Raw genomic sequence first — 9,814 nt, forward strand, 5'->3', positions numbered from 1 at the left:
CTTTCTTTCTTTCTTTCTTTCTTTCTTTCTTTCTTTCTTTCTTTCTTCTTCCTTCCTTTCTTTCTTTCTCTTTCTCTCTCTCTTTCTTTCTTTCTTTCTTTGAAGGTGTTTCTTGGTTTGGTTTTATGCCATTTTGTTTTTCCAGTTTCCACACACTCCTGGCTTGTTCATGAAGATTATGAACTACACAATCAAGTCAACCACTTTTTTGCTATCTAGAGCAGAGTTAATATTATTCATGAATTTTATAGATCCCAAAAGACAGAGGAGACTGGGAAGGTCTATATCATTTCCTCTTACATTTTGGCTTAGGCTAACTCATCATAGTCCAGTACTGTCTTTTCTCAACCTATTAAATTAGAATAATTTTACTGGCCTGGAGATGAAGATAGATGGTCCCTTTGGGCTTTCCCTCAAGCCCCTTCTCAAGCTGACCATCATTTCCCCCTCTGAAAATGCCCAGCTGATATGGGAAAAAGAGAAGGTATTAAGCAGAAGTCTTTAAAACTAATTACTATATTCAACTATCCTTAATTAATTATTGGGCAAACTTTGGTTTCTGAGCCAATAAATTCATTCCATAGTGACTTGAACTAGCAATACAACACACATTCTGGAATATTCTTCTTCTTGGGCTTAATGAAAACTAAGCTGGAATCTCTTTGAGTCCCTGTCAGGACCCCAGGACTTAGCTCTAGGGAGGAAGTTCTAGAGTTGCCTTAAAGTAGCTAGCCTAAAGTAGATCAGGACTTAAACCCCCACAGTGCTGATTTTTCCAGATATTATGAACCTTGAGGTCTTGCTTAATATTTCAAGGCCTGTCACCCACCTGCCAAGTGAAAGGAAGAAGGATATGTGGCCAATACTAGTCACAGCTCTGCTACTTAGTGCACCTGTGACTTGGCTCCAGTTACTCAGTCCTGAACTTTTCAGTGTGCCTGTAGGGTGTCAGGAGAACCAAGACATTTACCCTTAGCCCTTGAGGCCACACTGGACCTGAAACAAGTATCTAAGCCTGAGGTAGCAGCTTCCAGCTACAGCAGCTTCTCCACTAACACCAACACATCTTACAAATGTCATCATGTTCCATGTGACCATGTTGGGAAACAATCAGAAGACACTAAGTTCCCTTCTCCTCTTCTTTGTCTTCTTTACCTTCCTGCAAAATGGGACTGAAAATAGCATTCACTCTCAGGAATAATCCTCAGGAAAGACAGCTTAGTATCTGATTCCTTTTAAGTGGGAATACATTTGGACAATTAATGGTAGGTCAAGGGCTTCTAATTTTCAGCAGTTTTGTTGTTATTTCTGATATCGTCCCAACTTCAAGCTTCCACAATAAGGAGTGACACGTTTTCTGCCTGACCTCTTAAGGGGCAACACTGGGGTTCAGCACGGATCCAGGGCAATGCCTCATTGGAGGCATAGGTACTCAGGAGGGAAAAGAGATGCAGGCTCAGTCTGCTGAAAACTGTTCTTCTCCCCAGACAGGCATGCATTTCAGTGGAGCAGAAAAAGCAAATGACCATTGGCACCTGCCCTACACAGTCACTGACTCCCCATAACATATGGGGATCATTAATTCATGTCTCTGTACCCGAGAGGCCATAGTGGATGTGTGAAGGCAAATGTAAAGAAAATGCTCTTTTCCATTCAGTTTGGTCATCATTTGGACTTTGGGAAATTTCCTGAATGAGACCAGCTGACTCTCAGGTTCCTATTTCAAAGCTACATTTGGTCCTAGCAGCCAATCTGCCACTAGATCTTGTGCGTTCTGCCTCGTAGGAATCTCCTAATGATTTCCCTGGCACTGGGCTTACTCCATCCCAATCCACCTTGCACTTTGTAAACAAAGCAACCTTTCTAAAATGTAAATATCAACTCACATGGTCTCCCACAACCTTTGAGATACTGCCCGAGCTCCTCAGCACCCCACACAAGGTCCCTTCTCACGCACACTCTCTCTGCAACTTCTCCTGTGTCATCTTCCCTCGCCCCTCCCTATGCCACCCGCCCCCCCCACACCAGCTTGGTATTCCTTGTATCTGCTGCTCCTATGCTCCCTCATGACTCTGTATTTTTGTAAGTGTTATTTTCCTGTTCTGGAATGCCTTTCCTCCTGCCCTCAGCCAGCCCCGTCCTGCCGACCAAGGGATTGAGGACCATGCCTCCATAAGGACTTCTTCAGGCAAAGTAGGATGTGCATGCAGTGATTATGTCATGACTACATTACTGTGTAGCAGTCCCCATTCATCATCGTATGTATCCTGCTGGAGCATAATCACCTGTTCCCATGTATGTACCCCCTCAACTGTAAGTGCCGTGAGAACCGGGGCTGTTCAGTAATTTCCCAGGACCTAGCACAGTTCCCACAACACCATGGGGGCTCATTATAAGCTTGTTGAAAGGCAAATGAGGAAAAAAACCTGTATGTGTAATAATAACAGCATTAATGAGGACAATATCGAAGAGAAGAAAGGCAACAGTCATCATTAGTATCTTAAATGGTAGAAGCAAGAGGGGTGAGGTTTGCGTCAAACTCAGGGTCAACCTGCTGAGACAGATAAGCAATCCCAGTGGAAACTTGATGAGAAGGAATTAGGAAGCATTGAATCCACAGAAGTCACGGGGCAGGTAAAAGGCAAAGCATGGGAGTCAAAGCTGAATCTTTGGAAAATCACTGAGCTGTGAAAAGGTACAGGGTAGATTTGTAACCTAGCATAGAAAAATGAATTGTTGAGAACAGGAAAGTGACATTCATGAGAAATTCTGAGTTTTGGCTCTGCAGAGCAAAGCATTCTTGGAAATTACAGTATCTTATATATTAAATTAAAAAAAAATCAGAGGACACCAAATGCCACCAAAGCTCCAAGAACCATTCACAAGGAATCCCTACTGTGCTTCTGACAAGTCCAGCCCTGCCCCTAAACAGACCTGGAGTACTTCCTTACACAGAAGAAAACCCATCTTCATGCCTTGAAGTATTAAAAAAAAAAAAAAAAAGGGGGGGTTTTTTCTGATGGCTCACACCTTCTCAGATACCCCTACCTCACTCTGCTTTGAAAAACTGAAGTTGACTGGGTAAGGCTAACACTGTCACAAAACAGCATAGAGCAAGACAAGGCCAGCCAAGCCCATGACTGAAGGGCTCCCACTGGCAGACCTGGATAAATTCTCGTCTAAAATGGCCTCCTTACCACAATCGCCATGTTTTGCTCTATTTTGTACGCCTAACTAAAGGAAAAGAAAATTATTTCCTCAAAGCTTGCCTATTGCAAAAGACAAACTTCTTTCGAGCAACTCTGCCTAGAATATATGCGACAGAGATGTTGGAAGAAGGGGGCTCCATGCCTGTTCACTCCTCGGCTCATATAAAGCAGAGCATTAGGGAAACGGTTGCCACCCCCTGCTACAGAGCATTTGTCACAGCAGAAATTTAGGGAGCTGAGCAAATGCTGAGAAATCCAAATGCATTCATTCACAATCAGGCAATGTTTCATCAAAGGAAGGAGAGGCATTTGGGGGAAGGTAAGCAAAATGTCTTACCAACACAATTCACCCAGATAAGCATTGCGCCTTTTCCATAATAGACCTTATTAGCATTTTATCCCTGCCTTCATGATGGAGAAGCTCTGAGGGAGGTCTTGCTATTATGCAAGGCCCTGCCACCATGGGAAGGATGCTATCAGGGAGAGGATCCCTGCACATATCTCTGCTAACAAGAAGGGAATACCATGGAACCAGGCACAGCGGGACCCGAGGCCTCCACAATGCTCCAGCTCTGGGCTGAGAAATGGCCAAAGGATGGTGGGATGAAGCTCACAGCTTGTAATCCATGTACGATCAGCAGATCGAGAGCATCAAGTGAGCAAGTTAAAAACACACTTCTAACCCCCCAGGAGTGGTGGATAGTCTGTCTAGATTTGAGGTACGGAAAAGAGGTTGAATTTCCCCCGAAATTAACTTCTTTTTTCTACAAAGAGACCATGCGGCATTTCTCCCCCTTACCTCATGGATTGCCAGAGTACGCGTAGAGACAAAAATCTCAATTTCTTGGTCCCCAAGAAAGCAGCTGGATCCTTGATGTGGGCAAGACCTTGCACCTCTGGTCCAAGAGTTTGGGTATCCCAGGTGAGGGTGCTGAGACCCTGTTGGTTTTTACGAGTCTGTGGGTCAGCTCAGACCGGCTACCAACTCATCTGTATGCAACAGCTCTCAAAGAACATAGTTTACTTTAGAACTGGATCCAACAAGTGTAGGCGTGGCAGGGAAATGAGCTAGATACACCAGAGGTGTTGAGCTGCCAGGGCTAATTAAGAAAGATTTATTTATGGAGTCGTGGCTTGGAACCAGAAGGCCAGTTTGCTCAACCTGACAGTGTCCCAAGTCAAACGCATGAGGTTGCACTCATAGTATCCACATAGGCTACTTGCCCCCAAGTGTGGGCATTGGGGGTCCCCAAGCAGCCCCTCCAAAGTTTTTCTCCTCAGTGACTGACTCAGTGACCACAAAAGGTCAGGCTGCCCTGACCTTCTCTTGACCATTCATGCGTCTCCCTGGTCCCAGCACAATGTAGAGCTTTGTAGCAGGGACTTTACAGAACAGACTGGGAGCAGCCCGCTGCACTCCCAACTGTCACCTGGGGACAAATTCCTAGATCCTCACCCTCTGGAGTCCGTGGTGGGGGGTGAGATAATGTATGTGATGCAGTTGGCATTGAGTAAACACTCATGAAAGCCAACATACCCCAAGCATCACTTTTCTTTCCTCCTTCCCACCCCAAACCCTAGGGCCCGCCTCCCTCTAGTCTATCCTGAGGGAGAGGCGCTCTTATCTTACCCTCCTGAGATGCTCTCCTACTGTTCCTCCTTGTCATGGTGTCCTCCATGGACTGCCATTCACTTCACTGCTGGTCACACCCAGGAGCATCCAAAAACAGTCTCCTTGATGAGCTGTCACTTTGTTTCTATGGAGTGGTTGGGGGGGTTGGTGCAGGATATGGGCAGGCCACACATCCCTTCACTGTCCGCCCCCTTCTTCTTCAATCAACACCACGCTAGATGGTATGAGGTTTCACACTTTACTCAAGTCTCAGTGATTAAAAGAACAGAAGACACTGGAGAGCAGCCCCATAGTCTGGAGGCCACAGGCCCGTGATCCTGACACCCCTCAATTATACAACAGAGTTAATGCATCGTGATTTTCATAGTGAGGATAAAGTGGAAATGAATGCATAATCACATGGAAAAAGGAAATGCTCTTTTCAAACACATCTAAGTATAATCAGCTGTTACAGTAAATAGAGAAGAATAGCAGTTTATAGTATAGCATTTCCCAGGTGAAGTTCGATGGTAAGAGACCTATTCTAGGGAGCAACACCACAGGAAAAGAACAAGAGGAGAGATTCAAAGCTCATGCTAAATATGACTTTTCCCCTTCACAGAAGGTCTCCTGTGGGCACGCCAGTTCCCACTCTCGCTCCTCTGTCCCTCGGTTCACCCCTTTCTCCAAAAGTACCCCTTTCTCAATCCTCGGCTCTGTGGTCCTCTACCTGCTTTTCCCGGGATCCAAACCCCACCTGCAGGATAACCTCCCCACACCCAGTTCGCCCCCAGAGCAGTGCATTTCCTCAAGTCTTGGTGTGGGGGCCTTGAGAAAGCACCCTGCAGACCTCCACGGTCAGGGAGAAGGGGTGTCCAAGTCCCACGGACAGAGCATAGCACCCACCGGGAAGGCCACTACGGGCCGAGGGGACTCCTCTGAGAAATTGTGTGTGGCCCTTTAGAACCTTCCTTAAACTCCAGGACAGGCTAGAATGCTTCAGTCTTGCCTCCCTCTCTCTTTCAGTCAGAGTCAACCTTGAATTTCCTCCAGTGGCTCTCCTGGCTCCCTTCCTATTTTTCCCTCCCTTAGGTGTTTCCCCAAAGAAGATCTTTGCACCATTAATCCTGTCTTGGTGCCTCTCCTCCGAGGCCCCAGGCTGTCACCTGCTCTTCCACCAGGATGGACGCTCTCAGGAGACTCTGACTCTCAGAGACACTGGGGTGGCACAGGACAATTCAGGGAAAGGCTTTTCTGATCCAATTTCCAAAGCAGGGGCCCGTGTTCTGAGTCTGAGTGTGAGGTGCAGGTATGCCTTTTATTCCCCCAATTATCCGCCGGACGACTGGAAATACCCACACGTACAAACAGGCACCTCTCAAATGTAAATATTAATTCTTGATGACAGTACACAATAAAACCCTAAATGAGGAAAAGAAATGGTTTCTTAAGTGCCTTATTCCCTTGCAAGGCAAGCACTTCCTGCACAAAGAAGCCAGAATGTCTTATTATTATGCAGACCAGGTAATTATGTTACCTCCACCCCCCCACCACCCAGTGCAGAGGGCCCCTTGGGACCCGAGGGGAAGGAGAAGGAAGCCGTTGCTAAGCAACAGAGAGGGAAGGGCTGATGTGTTCTTCCATTTGCACGAATCTTGGTTATAAGATGCAAGTGAAGATGTTTGACCTGATGGAATGCTGCATGTCCCGTGAAAGCAATGTTATTCATTTTCTCAGTCTGTCCTCCCACGCATGGTCTTCTTGGAGAAATTCTGCTGCCTGCTTCCCATGCTGCTGCTTCTCCCACCTCTGCACTCACAGAGAAGGTCCTCGGCCGTCTGGCGGTCTGTGCCTCTGGACACTGCCTCTCCTTCTGCCCTGGCTCCATGCGGTGGGCTGTGCCAACCCTCTGGTGTTCACCAGCGTTTCCTCCTCAAGCAACCTGGAGCCTCCTGACTTCCGCACCTGAGCTGGAGGCCCAGAGTCCATGGAGTGGTTTTTCTTTTTTCTCTTCCTTAAAGAAAATTTGGAACATTTCAAAGATATGATTCTACTCATGACTAATATTCCAACAGGAGCAATTTGGAGAGATAATTGGTCTTTAGAGGGGCCTGTCTGATTTAGGGGAAGGCAGGTCATCCCATTCACCCAACAAAGGGTAGCCCCTGAAAAGGTCTGAGAGGCAAGAAGCCTGGGGCACAGAGCAGACAGCAGGGAAAGCAGGCAGGACTCCGCAATGCGGAACCATGTTCTGGGGCCCGGGAGTGGGCACGTGTGGATAACCAAGGTGAGAGGAGCAACACTGTTAAGGCAAGCCCTTCCTGGTCTGAACAGAGGAAGGGGGGAACCCAGCATGGACTGAACTCCCAGTCTGCGTGGAGTGCTTTGCTCACACCAGCTCAATTCATCCCAGCAGCCTTTGGGATAGGCATTATTTTATTTTATTTTTATTTTTTGGTTTTTTTTTTAAGATTTTATTTATTCATCTGATAGAGAGAGAACACAGCAGGGGGTGGGCAGAAGGAAAGGCAGAAGCAGACCCCCTGCTGAGCAGGGAGCCTGACATGGGACTTGATCCCAGGACTCTGAGATCATGACCTGAGCAAAGGCAGACGCTTAACCAGCTGAGCCACCCAGGCGCCCTGGAGATAGGCATTATTTTAAACAGTGTACCAATAGAGCAGTAAAGACACTCGTCTTTGGGTACACATTTAGTATATGACCAAGCTGGGGGGCAAATTCAGGCTGACCTGTGATGCATAAGCTCCTCCCAACCATTACCTCCCTGAGGGACTGTCTACCAGGTGGACACTCTTCCCCCATGGGAGGAAACAGAGGTTTGGGCATTGTCCAGCCTCTAGTTAGTTCAAGAGCAGTTCTTGTTATGCCCTTGAAATGAACTCAACATTGTATGTCAACTATACTTCCATTAAAAGAAAAAAATAGCAGTTCTAACTGTACACTTTTTGGCACAGTGTATATTCTTCACAAAGCACTGACCACCTCATTTGGGAATCAGGAAAAGAAATTAAAAAGAATTTTAAGATGAAAATATGGTAGATTAAGCAAATGTTTATTTTTGCTCCTTCTTGAACTCAACAAAAATGAGAGTCAAGGAATTTTTTTTTAAGATTTTACTGATTCATTTGAGAGAGAGAGAGAAAGCACAAGCTGGGGCAGAGACAGAGGGAGAAGCAGACTCCCCGCTGAGCTGGGAGTGGGACCCAGGGCTCGGAGATCATGACCTGAGCCGTAAGCAGATGATTAAACATCTGAGCCACCCAGGCACCCTCAAGGAATTTAAAAAAGTAAAGACCTACAAAGACAAAGAGAACAAGAAAGCAGACAGTCAAGGCATTCTTACAACATTCAGGAAGATGGAGAGCAAATGAATGGGGCAGAGCAGGGAGGGCTGACCCCAAGTGCTGCTGAGGGAGCTGAGGGAGGAGTCAGCAAGAAGACAGCTGCAAGCTCCCAGAGCTCAGCAGTGGGATAGCCCAGCGAGATCTCAAGCAGGGCCGACGTGTGGGCTACAAACAGGAAAATTGTTTGGCAGTTCTTATAGAAAGCAGATTCTCCAGCCTGGAATTTGAAGTTGACTGTGGAGAAGAGCAGAGAGTGTGGACTTGGGTTCCTCAAATGTAGCTGAGGGCAGGGGTGAAGCACGGAACTGGAAAGAGAAAGGGGGGTGGTGTGGAAATCTGCCTGCTGACTGGGAGACCCATGCCCCCCTCACGCCGCACCTGGCGGCCACCACGCAGGAGAAGCAGAGTTCTCTCTAGGAGAACACAATGGGCTGAGAGGAAGGGTCACCAGGACTGACAACCTGCGGGTCACTCAAGCTGCAGGGTCTATCCCAGCCCCCGCCCACAACTGTGAGCTTGTGAGCACCCCTCTTCAATGTCAATAGACCACCAGACGTTTGAGGAAAGGCTCAAACATGAAAGAGAAAGATCAAGACAATACAGAAAGGGCACCTGGAGAGATAAAATAGGGAGCAAAATAAATGTCTAAAACCCCCGCTTAGCTCCAGAGAGGAAGAACTATATTGCAGACATGAAACAAGAACGGGAAGCTAGATCTTTTGACTATTGCATGCCAAACAGGAACGCAACTGCAACAAATTTTGCAGGACAGGTGTCAGGAGCTAATGAGAAAATCCCAGAGAGTATAGCGGAGCACCCCCCCCCCGCTTTTTTAAGGTTTTTATTTATTTATTTGACAGAGAGAGAGCACAAGGAGGGGGAGCGGCAGGCAGAGGGAGAAGCAGGCTCCCCACTGAGCCAGGAGCTCAATGTGGGGCTCAATCCCAGGACCCTGGGATCATGACCTGAAGCTGAAGGCAGATGCTTAAAAGACTGAGCCACCCAGGCACCCCTAGCAGAGCACTTTAAAAAATTTTTTTATTGTTATGTTAATCAGCATACATTACATCATTAGTTTTTGATGTAGTGTTCCATGATTCATTGTTTGTGCATAACACCCAGTGCTCCACACGGAACGTGCCCTCTTTAATACCCATCACCAGGCTAACCCATCCCCCCACCCCCCTCCCCTCTAGAACCCTCAGTTTGTTTTTCAGAGTCCATAGTCTCTCATGGTTCGTCTCCCCTTCCGATTTCCCCCCGTTCATTCTTCCCCTCCTGCTATCTTCTTTTTTTTTTCCTTAACATATATTTTATTATTTGTTTCAGAAGTACAGATCTGTGATTCAACAGTCTTGCACAATTTACAGCGCTCACCATAGCACATACCCTACCCAATGTCTATCACCCAGCCACCCCATCCGTCCCACCCCACCCCCACTCCAGCAACCCTCAGTTTGTTTCCTGAGATTAAGAATTCCTCATATCAGTGAGGTCATATGATACATGTTTTTCTCTGATTGACTTATTTCACTCAGCATAACACCCTCCAGTTCCATCCACATCGTTATAAATGGCAAAATCTCATTCCTTTTGATGGCTGCATAATATTCCATTTTATATATATA

The 9,814-nt window shown here is 46.8% G+C and overlaps 1 protein-coding gene across 3 annotated transcripts in view; it reads right to left on the reverse strand.

Moving 5' to 3' along the window:
* Positions 1-4,937, reverse strand: part of KCNJ1 (potassium inwardly rectifying channel subfamily J member 1) — a 31,302-nt gene extending 26,365 nt beyond the window's left edge. For 2 of the 3 annotated variants that reach the window (XR_012381606.1, XM_073904047.1), the window contains exon 1: positions 4,009-4,182. The gene's annotated coding sequence lies outside the window, so the exon portion shown is untranslated. Of the gene's footprint in view, positions 1-4,008; positions 4,183-4,839 lie in introns of those variants that run through there. The other variant, XM_073904048.1, reaches the window with a different exon arrangement.
* Between the last annotated feature and the right edge of the window lie 4,877 nt (positions 4,938-9,814).

This window comes from Callorhinus ursinus, unplaced genomic scaffold, assembly GCF_003265705.2.
Source record: "Callorhinus ursinus isolate GAN/ISIS: 27379988/994484 unplaced genomic scaffold, GSC_fseal_2.0 scaffold19, whole genome shotgun sequence".
In the NCBI taxonomy this organism is placed as follows: Eukaryota; Metazoa; Chordata; class Mammalia; order Carnivora; family Otariidae; genus Callorhinus; species Callorhinus ursinus.